At 42.2% G+C, this 12,675-nt stretch overlaps 1 protein-coding gene across 3 annotated transcripts in view; it reads right to left on the reverse strand.

Annotated features, from left to right (window-relative positions):
• The window catches only part of LOC135111532 (acidic amino acid decarboxylase GADL1-like), a 104,066-nt gene that overhangs the window by 2,478 nt on the left and 88,913 nt on the right, over positions 1–12,675 (reverse strand). For 2 of the 3 annotated variants that reach the window (XM_064024942.1, XM_064024939.1), the window contains one exon: positions 12,433–12,675. This exon is cut by the window's right edge and continues 1,177 nt beyond it. The exons of the other annotated variant lie outside the window; for it this stretch is intronic. The gene's annotated coding sequence lies outside the window, so the exon portion shown is untranslated. Of the gene's footprint in view, positions 1–12,432 lie in introns of those variants that run through there. 3 annotated transcript variants of the gene reach the window in all.

Genomic DNA, 12,675 nt, shown 5'->3' on the forward strand with positions numbered 1-12,675 from the left:
CTTTCCTCTCCCTTCACTGACCATCCTGGTGAACTAGCCTACAACTTTGCTATCCTTCATGACCTAGAGCAATTGGTGCAACACCCTGCTCGTATTCCTGACCGTCTTGGAGATACGCCCAGCATTCTTGACCTTTTCCTGACCTCTAATCCTTCTGCTTATGCTGTCACCCTTTCTTCTCCGTTGGGCTCTTCCGATCACAATCTCATATCTGTATCTTGTCCAATCGCTCCAATCCCTCTTTAGGATCCCCCTAAGCGAAGGTGCCTCTTGCGTTTTGCCTCTGCTAGTTCGGGTTACCTGCAGAGGTACGAGTATTTTGCTGATTTTCCTTGGAATGACTACTGCTTCCGCGTCAGAGACCCGTGTTTGTGTGCTAAGCGCATAACAGAGGTGATAGTGTCTGGCATGGAGGCGTACATTCCGCACTCATTTTTGTCGTCCTAAATTTTCTAAACCTTGGTTTAACACAGCTTTTTCTCGTGCTATACATGATAGAGAGGCGGCCCACAAAGGGCACTTAAGCCTTCCATCACCAGAATCTCATGCACTTTATATTTCTGCCCGGAACCATGCCAAGTCTGTTCTCCAACTAGCCGAAAACTCCTTCATTAACAGAAAATGTCAAAACCTTTCAAGATCTAACTCCCCTCGTGACTTCTGGCATCTAGCCAAAAATATCTCCAATAACTTTGCTTCTTCTTCTTTCCCTCCTCTGTTTCAACCAGATGGAACCACTGCTATCACATCTATTTCTAAAGCTAAACCCTTCGCTCAAACCTTTGTTAAAAAAAGTCTACCTTGGATGATTCTGGGCTTGTTCCTCCTTCTCCTCCACCCTCTGACTACTTCATGCCACGTATTAAAATTCTTCGCAATGATGTTTTCCATGCCCTTGCTGTCCTAAACCCTCGGAAGGCTTATGGACCTGATGGGGTCCCTCCTATTGTTCTCCGAAACTGTGCCTCCGTGCTTACACCTTGCCTAGTCAAACTCTTTCAGCTCTGTCTGTCAACATCTCCCTTTCCTTCTTGCTGGAAATTTGCCTACATTCAACCTGTTCCTAAAAAGGGTGACCGTTCTAATCCCTCAAACTACCGTCCTGTTGCTTTAATTTCCTGCCTATCTAAAGCTTTTGAATCTACCCTCAACAGGAAGATTCTTAAACATCTATCACTTCACAACCTTAAATCTGATCGCCAGTATGGGTTCCGTTAAGGCCGCTCTACTGGTGATCTTCTGGCTTTCCTTACTGAGTCTTGGTCATCTTCCTTTAGAGATTTTGGAAACTGGATTTTTGGAAACTTTTGCTGTTGCCTTGGACATATCAAAAGCTTTTAATAGAGTCTGGCACAAAGGTTTGATTTCCAAACTACCCTCCTATGGCTTCTCTCCTTCTCTTTGTAACTTCATCTCAAGTTTCCTTTCTAACCGTTCTATTGCTGCTGTGGTAGACGGTCACTGTTCTTCTCCTAAATCTATTAACAGTGGTGTTCCTCAGGGTTCTGTCATGTCACCCACTCTCTTCTTATTATTCATTAATGATCTTCTAAACCAAACTTCCTGTCCTATCCACTCTTACGCTGATGATACCACCCTGCACTTTTCCACGTCTTTTCATAGACGTCCAACCCTTCAAGAGGTAAACATATCACGCAGCGAAGCCACAGAACGCTCGACTTCTGATCTTTCTAAAATTTCTGATTGGGGCAGAGCAAACTTGGTATTGTTCAATGCCTCAAAAACTCAATTCCTCCATCTATCAACTTAACACAACCTTCCAGGCAACTATCCCCTCTTCTTCAGTGACACTCAACTATCCCCCTCTTCTACACTGAACATCCTTGGTCTGTCCTTTACTCATAATCTGAACTGGAAACTTCACATCTCATCTCTAGCTAAAACAGCTTCTATGAAGTTAGATATTCTGAGACGTCTCCGCCAATTTTTTTCACCCCTGCAGCTGCTAACTCTGTACAAGGGCCTTATCCGTCCATGCATGGAGTATCCTTCACATGTCTGGGGGGGGTTCCACTCATACTGCTCTTCTAGACAGGATGGAATCAAAAGCTTTTCGTCTCATCAACTCCTCTCCTGTAACTGACTGTCTTCAGCCTCTCCCTCACCGCCACAATGTTGCATCTCTAGCTGTCTTCTACCGCTATTTTCATGCTAACTGATCTTCTGATCTTGCTATCTGTATGGCTCCTCTCCTCATGCGGCCTCGCTGCACAAGGCTTTCTTCTTTCTCTCACCCCTATTCTGTCCACCTCTCTAATGCAAGAGTTAATCAGTATTCTCAATCATTCATCCCTTTCTCTGATAAACTCTGGAACTCTCTGCCTGCTTCTGCATATCTATCTTCCTATGACTTGAATTCCTTCAAGAGGGAGGTTTCAAGACACTTATTCATAAATTTTTGACCACTGCTTTGACCCTTTTATGGGACTGGCATTTCAATGGACATTTTTTTTATTGGATTTTTGTTGCCCTTGGCCAGTGTCCTTCCTACATAAAAAAAAACAACAAAAAAAAAAAAACAGCAGCAATAGAACGATCAGAAAGGAAACTTGAGATGAAGCAGAAATATAAAGTGCATGAGATTTTGGTGATGGAAAACTTAAGTACTTTTTGTGGGCCACCTCTCTATCATGTATAGCACGAGAACAAGCTGTTTTAAACCAAGGTTTGGAAGGTTTAGGTCGAGAAAAAAAGTGAGGAATGTACGCCTCCATGCCAGACACTATCACCTCTGTTATGTGCTCGCACACAAAGACGGGTCTCTGACACAGAAGCAGTAGTCATTCCAAGGAAAATCAGCAAAATACCTCCTCAGGTCCTCCCAACTAGCAGAGGCAAAACGCCAGAGGCACCTTCGCTAAGGAGGATCCTGAGGAGGGATTGGAGCGATATGACAAGATACAGATATGAGATTATGGTCGGAGGAGCCCAACGGAGAAGAGAGGGTGACAGCATAACCAGGATTAGAGGTCAGGAAAAGATCAAGAATGTTAGGCGTATCTCCAAGACGGTCAGGAGTACGAGTAGGGTATTGCACCAATTGCTCTAGGTCGTGGAGGATAGCAAAGTTGAAGGCTAGCTTACCAGGATGGTCAGTGAGGGGAGAGGGAAAGCCAAAGCTGTTGGTGAACATTGAAGTCTCCAAGAATGGAGATCTCTGCAAAAGGGAAGAGAGTCAGAATGTGTTCCACTTTGGAAGTTAAGTAGTCAAAGAATTTCTTATAGTCAGAGGAGTTAGGTGAGAGGTATACAGCACAGATAAATCTGGTTTGAGAATGACTCTATAGTCGTAGCCAGATGGTGGAAAACTCGGAAGATTCAAGAGCGTAGGCACGAGAGCAGGTTAAGTCGTTGCGCACATAAACACAACGTCCAGCTTTGGAATGAAAATGAGGATAGAGAAAGTAGGAGGAAACAGAAAAGGGGCTACTGCTAGTTGCCTCAGACATCTTCAGACACCTGAATTTCAGTGAAGATAAGAAGATGAGGTTTAGAAGAGGAGATGTGGTGTTCTACAGATTGAAAATTAGATCTTAGACCACGAATGTTGCAGAAGTTAATGAAGAAAAAGTTGAGGGGGTGTCAAGACACTTAGGGTCGTCGTCAGAAGGGCAGTCCGACCTCGGAACATTTCTGGTCCCCTCCCCAGATGGGGACTCCGAGGCTGGTGTAGGAGTCGCCATGATAATTTTTAAATTTTGGTTGAAGGGTGTGTGTTATTAGGTGCTTGTAGTTTTATGTGGAGGAAGAGAGTTGTCTTTAGATGGCAGTCCGTGACTACTCCCTTGTGTTGTGAGACACAAAGGGAAACGTTCAGTGAGGTCACAGCTGGGTTTAATGATAAGTTCACAGCAACACCGGATCCAGTGCTTTAGACCTCTCTGGAAGTAATTATCGTTTCAGGAGGTGCCTACTGCCTCCTCCTAAGACATTAATGATCATGAAAGTGCCAAGACAGGGATCAACAACTGAGCCAAGGCGTCTTTCACCTTGGGAAACAACAGCAGGGGGAGTACGAGTTCCCGCCTGCACAACACCATCACGACCAGAGGGTGACGTCTCGAGGGATTGGTCGACCCGACATCGAGGACCAGAGGAGTCTTTATATTTACCCATATGGATACTATAAAAATAAATTGGCTCCTGGGATCAAGGGAGACCGCTTACTGAGACAAGGAAGGGGGCGAGAGCTGACCGCCGTGAACGGTACCTCGTCCCCATAGAGGCCACTCGTTTTGAAAAGTGGCCCCTCATGATTCGAAAGTTTGTCCACAATGGAGCTAAGACCTTCCCCCACAACGCATCCCAGCCATGCAACACAGGATGACCTCAAAAGGTGGCCCCTCTGGTGAGCACCACCATTGACCCGTACTGGCAGCCTAACTCTGGAAACCATTTAATCTGGTCCCTCTCCCGCTAAGTAGGGCGGAGCAGGCGCCGAAGCTCCTTCTAGCCTCGCTCGCCAGGTCACAGGGACACGCAAGCCCCCTCCACCACGACAAGGCGGTTCTTACTAGGGGGAACTTATAAAGAAACAATAACTTTTGCCAGTAGTAATGCAACTCAAGTAACATTGGTCATTATATTGAAGAAATTTTAACTTTATTTATATTAACTAAAATTGAATATTAATTATTAATTAATTAATTATATTAATCATAACCATCAGTGTATCCAAGTTATAATTATTCCTTTTCCATCTCTGGCTTCATATAAGTCAACATATAATTACACCTTTTCAATCACTGGCTTCATACAAGTTAACTACAACTGGCCCTTGTCTGGCCCTTGCTACTTCTACCATACACCACTACAAAATTCTGCTGTCATAACTTACCACCTCCACCACCACCACCACAAAATTATGTCTGGCACCTGCTGCCCCAGCCATACATCATCACCACACCTGCCTTAGTATCTAGTCTGCTCCCCCACTACAAACCTTCAGCATCATCACACTCACTTCTATAAAGGTTTCTAAGAAAATAATGAACACAACACATATGTACACTATCACACTTGTTGTTTCTGACCACACCACCATCATTTTACCTCCACCTCCATGGCACTTGCTTTTATGAGCCCCACTGCTACACCTGCCTGCTTTGACTTGACAAATCAAGGTTAATTCAAGATGTTTCCTTTTAATTAATTGAATGGTTTTCCAAAAAAATAAATAAATAAATAAAAGATATATATATATATATATATATATATATATATATATATATATATATATATATATATATATATATATATATATATATATATATATATATATATATATATATATATATATATATATATATATATATATATATATATATATATATATATATATATATTATAATGTAATGAGGGTGGTTAATAACAATAAAAGCCACAAGACAATGGACAACAAGGACGGTGCTGATGACCTGTGACTGTCACCTTCCTGTTGTCTTCATTACACTGTTCGTACATATATTACTTTTGTTTATCACATGTACTCAATACTGAACTCATCCAACGGTCTTTTCTACCTAAGTAATGTTAAAACACTTCAGAACAGGGCGAAAAATGACAACACTACACCACAGCCAGCCACTCATACAGTGAGCCACTGATCAAGCACTTTATTTTGATTACTGTTACATATGTACCGAGTCTTGCAACAACTGGGATTATTACAAATTAATATTCATCTTCAAAAACTTATCTATGTAAGTAGCTAAAGGATGAAATATTTTCCAGCGCTCCTTCGTCCTCGTAAGTGAGGTGGTGGTGTTACCAGCGCCAGAGAGCAGTCGTAACTTACCAGGCGAGTTACCAGATCGTAAGAGTTTGCTGAATAGCAACTTACGATGTCGGCGAGGTTACGGGAAGTTTGGACTGTTAAATTGTTTGATGAATTCGGCCCCTGTATGTTGGGCCGAGTTGTGCAATGCACTCTGAGATTTTCTCCCACCCTTAGGCATGGTGGTGGACCAGATGCTACTCAGCGTCCACTCCTCACCGGTGTCTCTGGTCCCCCTACTCACGGGCTGGGAGTAGGACGTCCTTGATGCCCTCCCTGACCTGCCCTATCCAGCCACAGGCGCAACCTCGCCCGTGAAACTAGATATCTTGGCCGCCAAGCTGCTCCCTGTGAGCCGTCCGCTTCCGTCACCTGTGCACCTCCAGTCCCTGTCCTGGTGGTCCCACCTACTACTGGGATCCACTCTCACGGTGGGTTTATTTGTTACTGGCTTCTGTCTTTACATCAGATTCCGATCCAAGAGCCGAAAGTCTGCTGCTGATGCTGTTTCTGTATGTGTTCCTACCCCTGAGGAATGGACCAATACTCGTACCTTAGCGCGAGAACGAGTTATCTTGGGGCAGGGGTTGTGTAGTAGCCATGGGCATGAAGTCAACTATAATATCACCCCGGCGTTGCCGACCCAGTTCCTCGTATTCTGCAGGACAATGCCTGCCTTGTTAGTAAGCACGACGAAGGTGCAAGTGCACTAGTGAATATAAATGTACCCGAGTGATAAGCAGAAGACCAAGACAGACTATAGACTGTGATTAATGAACTTGTGATACGGACGGTCCCCCCATAATTAATCTTGCTGTGTTGATCACATAAACATATACTTGGAGATGTGTAGTGCTGGGAAATTAATTATGTATATTTCTACTTTTTTCCTAGGCTAAGGCCCATGTAATGTGCGAGGATGACCAGAATCTCAGTACCATGTGACTAACCCCCCCCCCTTCCCCTCCTCTCCTCAGTGTCCTTTTGTCCTTGTTTCCCCCCCCCCCTCTCAGCGTCACTGTGTTGACCACTTCTATAACAAATTTATCCCGTGAATAAACGTAATTTCTCCTGCTTGGCCAGGTTATAGAGGCGAATTTTTCACCTAATCCCAGAGAATGGGGAGCCCTTAATACGATAAAATTAGTTCTATAATGGTAAGGTCTTAAACCAGCTCAAACAAATCCCAGATAATTACGCTGCGCCAATGAGGTTGACGAATCTGATAAATCTTCTCTGCTTCGCTGTCCTTGTTACCCCTGTTGCTACGCAAGCCGGGAAGAGATACCAGACTTTGACTAATTCCCTAATTGATTTCAAAAGTCAATTGAATTAAACTTCTTAAAGTAACAACTATAAAGTAAACAGTAACTTAATTATTCATATTTTTCATCCCTGAACTCACAACCTAGTCGCCCCCCCCCCACTAAAAAACAAAATTATAACTCTTAATAAATTTCCCCATTGGAAACCTTTATCCTTAGTTTCCCGCCGATTTCCTCACAAGCAAAGCCAGTCTCTCTCGGATTCTCCTCAGGTGAGCATGCAGTCTGATAATCTCCTCCTCCATTTCCTGTAATATTAAGTAAGTGTTTATTTAACAATAATTTACTAAAGCAGTCTCTCTCGGATTCTCCTCAGACCCTCTCGGATTCTCCTCAGATATTCCTGATGATAAACTGTTTTCTGAGTGGATAGATATTCGCATTTTTTCGTTCTTTTTTTGTTGGTTTTCTCCACGGGACTAGTGAAACCACCTGGTTCGAGATCACCGTGTGAGACTGTCCTCAGGTATATACATACTTTTTGGATATATATTTGTTATTTATTTATTTATTCTCTGGTCTCCCCCACAACTCAGTAGTCGCGAAAATATCTCCATCGTAGTTTTTATGTAATTGAAGAATACGCTACCATTTATTTTTGTATTTCTGAATTATGTAACTGAAGAGTACGCTGTCATTTATTTTGTATTTCTGAATTATGTAACTGAAGAGTACGCTACCATTTATTTTGTATTTCTGAATTGCTTTCTTTTTATTATTATTATTTCGGATTATTCCATTATTTATTAAAAATCATAAAAGTGTCAGTATTTGTATTTCTCTTAATCCAGTGATAGGATTTGTAATTATCGTCTGCCACAAGGGAACATCACACCCCTTAGAGGGCACTAAACTGGTGAGCAGCGGTGGGATTTATTTCGCGATTAACCGAAAGAGGTGGAGACTGGAGATAAGTGGATAAATGGGGAAATGTGCCTGAGGGGTGTGTATAGACCTGAGGGACATAATTGCAGGCAGTGGTGGCTACCGATATGTGTTGACTATCGTAGATCACTTTAGCCGATTTGTGAAGTTCTATCCACTCAAAAACAAACTATCAGAGGGAATTGTAGAGGCGCTGCAGCACTACATTACCGACTTCGGGACTCCTCACTCCATCGTCCTGGACAACGGGGGCGAGTTCACCTCCCAGATCTTCCAATAATTCTGCCAGCAACACCTCATCACCCTCTGTTACACCACTCCCTACCACCCGCAAGGGAACGCCATCACCGAACGACTCCATCGCACGCTCAAATCCATCTTGGCTTCCATGTGCCGAGGTTACCCGCTACGGTGGCCTCGCCTACTCCCTGTGTGTCAGGCCACTATGAATGCCGCCGTCCATACCAGTATCGCCCAACAACCTTTCTTCGCGTTTTTCTCCCGGCATGCGCCCCGAGTGGTGGGTGCCAGGCTACCCGCAGTTGATGGTGACGAGCAAGACGTGGATGTGGTCCGCCGGCTGATCCGGGAAACACACGAGAAAATGACTCGGAAATACCGTAATGCGGCCAACAGGAAACGCAAGGAGCAGAAGGTAGACATTGGGGCGTTGGTGTGGGTGAAGCGAGAAACTACAGAGTCAGGAGTGTGTAAGAAACTGTGTGTTCGTTGGGACGGCCCATATAAGGTGGTGGAAGTTTTAAGAGGAGGCGGTGGTTATGTGGTGAAAGACCCTTTCTCGGGAAAGATGGTGCAAAGAGCGGCAGAAAAGATCAAACAGTTTCACAGTGAGGAAGAGTACGTAGTTGCAGCTCAAGACACAGTGTTCCAACCTGATATAGAAACTGAAGTGTTACCGCCTAGAGTGCGTAACCGTCCCAGACGCTATATTGAGGAATGTTAATGTCGCTGGAAAAACGGTATAGAAAAGAGCAGAGTGCTTGGGGTAAATAGAGTCTCCCCCCTTACTTTTGCATGGTCTGGCTGGACTGGTTGTAATGAATCGTGGTATGACAGGTATGGGTACTATGTGAGAGGTGATGTAAGAATTTGAGAAGGAATAAGGAACCACTTTAATTCGCAGACTACTACTGCACTCGACAACCCGTTCGGGCCATACTGTGATGGATTACTTCAGGACGTGGCGAGCGCTTCGCGTAATCATCTGTAGTATCTCGTGGTATGAGTGAATGTGTGGATGAGTAAATGACTGTCCGAGTGGAAGGAACCGAGTACTGGGGTGGCCGAATCTCGTTTCAGAGAGTGACGGAGTGACTTAAGGTTAAGTCCTCACACCACAGGAGGTCAAGAGGCTGGTTGGGGTGGAATTTCTTTTCTTTTTCCTTGAGATGAGAGAAAGAGCCGAGTTATGTCTCCAAGGGACATTGTGGTGATATGGCCCACAAGCCATTGTATGGGAGAGAAGGTCAGAGTTATTTCCCGACAGAGATCACGTGCAGTTCGTTAGCCTGGCTTGGTTGTGTGGTGGTGAGGGGAGGTTCTAATTACTCGGATGTGAAGGTGTTATTTTATTTTTTTTTGGTAAGGAGAAAAGAGAGAGGTGAAAAATTCTAGAACGGATGAAAGGCTCGTGTAGTGCTGGGAAATTAATTATGTATATTTCTACTTTTTTCCTAGGCTAAGGCCCATGTAATGTGCGAGGATGACCAGAATCTCAGTACCATGTGACTAACCCCCCCCCCTTCCCCTCCTCTCCTCAGTGTCCTTTTGTCCTTGTTTCCCCCCCCCCCTCTCAGCGTCACTGTGTTGACCACTTCTATAACAAATTTATCCCGTGAATAAACGTAATTTCTCCTGCTTGGCCAGGTTATAGAGGCGAATTTTTCACCTAATCCCAGAGAATGGGGAGCCCTTAATACGATAAAATTAGTTCTATAATGGTAAGGTCTTAAACCAGCTCAAACAAATCCCAGATAATTACGCCGCGCCAATGAGGTTGACGAATCTGATAAATCTTCTTTGCTTCGCCGTCCTGTTACCCCTGTTGCTACGCAAGCCGGGAAGAGATACCAGACTTTGACTAATTCCCTAATTGATTTCAAAAGTCAATTGAATTAAACTTCTTAAAGTAACAACTATAAAGTAAACAGTAACTTAATTATTCATATTTTTCATCCCTGAACTCACAACCTAGTCGCCCCCCCCACTAAAAAACAAAATTATAACTCTTAATAAATTTCCCCATTGGAAACCTTTATCCTTAGTTTCCCGCCGATTTCCTCACAAGCAAAGCCAGTCTCTCTCGGATTCTCCTCAGGTGAGCATGCAGTCTGATAATCTCCTCCTCCATTTCCTGTAATATTAAGTAAGTGTTTATTTAACAATAATTTACTAAAGCAGTCTCTCTCGGATTCTCCTCAGACCCTCTCGGATTCTCCTCAGATATTCCTGATGATAAACTGTTTTCTGAGTGGATAGATATTCGCATTTTTTCGTTCTTTTTTGTTGGTTTTCTCCACGGGACTAGTGAAACCACCTGGTTCGAGATCACCGTGTGAGACTGTCCTCAGGTATATACATACTTTTTGGATATATATTTGTTATTTATTTATTTATTCTCTGGTCTCCCCCACAACTCAGTAGTCGCGAAAATATCTCCATCGTAGTTTTTATGTAATTGAAGAATACGCTACCATTTATTTTTGTATTTCTGAATTATGTAACTGAAGAGTACGCTATCATTTATTTTGTATTTCTGAATTATGTAACTGAAGAGTACGCTACCATTTATTTTGTATTTCTGAATTGCTTTCTTTTTATTATTATTATTTCGGATTATTCCATTATTTATTAAAAATCATAAAAGTGTCAGTATTTGTATTTCTCTTAATCCAGTGATAGGATTTGTAATTATCGTCTGCCACAAGGGAACATCACACCCCTTAGAGGGCACTAAAGATGTACTTTAATGAATAAGAGATAGGAACAGTCTACGCAAGCTAGTTGACCTTGCACGTGCAAACGGTGACCTACTCTTTTGAGTCAGTGATGTGTGAGCTAAAAGGACATAAAAAAAAGTTTTATATATATATATATATATATATATATATATATATATATATATATATATATATATATATATATATATATATATATATATATATATATACACGTGTGTAAGAGTGATTATCCTATAGACCAAAAGAGAGATATGGGTCTCATGAACCCTGATTATTCAAAATCAACACGTAGATATTCTGGTGATCTTGAGTACTGAAGGTTGAGATGAGTGAACAAGCTAGTCAGATTTTAGACCTTAAGGATAGCAGTATATGCAGCAGTACACGTTAATTTACCGTTGCTGTAGATGGAAGCAAGTATAATGAGACCACAGAACGATTCACAGAGACCTCAGCAGCCCACGATATAGGTGGTATCATATTTGGAGAGGATGTAACACATTCGGTTACACCATGATATCTCCACTCGTTTTCTGCTTCGCCCTGGTCGTAAGTAATATTTAGAGAATTTTTCTTATGTGCCTTGAGTGTCTTGTCTTTTGAAAATGTTCAAAATACTGTGGTATTTCATATACTTACTTGTGTCATGTGTTAATTTATTTACTGAACTGATATGTGTACTGTGATACTTTCTGTGGTTCTTTGCATGTAGTGATGCTTTATTTCCAAGTGTGTTGTTTATTGACTTTGTTTTTGCATGTGTTTGAATATTCTATGTTGTGTGATTGTGTTATATGTGCATCTAAGTGCTTGATGAAATTAGAACCGTTACTAAGTGACCTTAATGAATTCTACATATGGATTGAATTAATGTTCAATTCATAACTAAATGAAGACTTAATCACTGAAAGGAGGCCAGAAGAGTGAGACCAGAAGAGCAGTAGAGTAAAAATATCGGTAGAAGATAGCAAGACATCCAACATAGCGGCGATGAGAGAGAAGTTGTTTTAGCTAGAGGTGAGATGTGAAGTTTTCAGTTTAGATTATAAGAAAAGGACAAACCAAGGATGTTCAGTGTAGAAGGAGACAGTTGAGTTTCATTGAAGAAGAAGGGATAGTTATCTGGAAGGTTGTGTTGAGTTGATAGATGAAAGAGTTTTTGAGCATTGAACAATAATAAATTTGCTTTGCCCCAGTCAGAAATTTTAGAGAGATCAGAAGTCAGGCGTTCCCTGCGTGACTTCCCTGCCGATGTAAGTTATTATTTCTTCGTGTGTAGTGTCCTATTGAGCTACGCTTGACTCATACTGAATGCCGCTATCTCACCCCTCACAACTCCATTGTTGATATGCCGTTACCTTATTGATTTTAGCGGCCCATGCTAAAGGAGTTTATCTCGTTATGACTGGCCAACATGAGAAGGTTGGCGAATAAAACACGTGAGTAAAAGTGTAATTGTAATTTAAAAATTAAAACAACTGATCCGCTATATTTTTGGTGTAAATTTACATATATGTCTAATATTCGTGAAAGATAAATATTTAAATCGTAGTGAATCAGAAACAAACAATACGAGTATAGTCTACACCAGCCAGTATATCCCTCCACAGTGGTACCTCTCCAGTCACAAGTTCGAACTAGCTGTGCGGTGTTAATTGGCAGACAAAATGCCAAATGTCAAAACGTT

The sequence above is a fragment of the Scylla paramamosain genome, chromosome 22, assembly GCF_035594125.1.
Source record: "Scylla paramamosain isolate STU-SP2022 chromosome 22, ASM3559412v1, whole genome shotgun sequence".
In the NCBI taxonomy this organism is placed as follows: domain Eukaryota; kingdom Metazoa; phylum Arthropoda; class Malacostraca; order Decapoda; family Portunidae; genus Scylla; species Scylla paramamosain.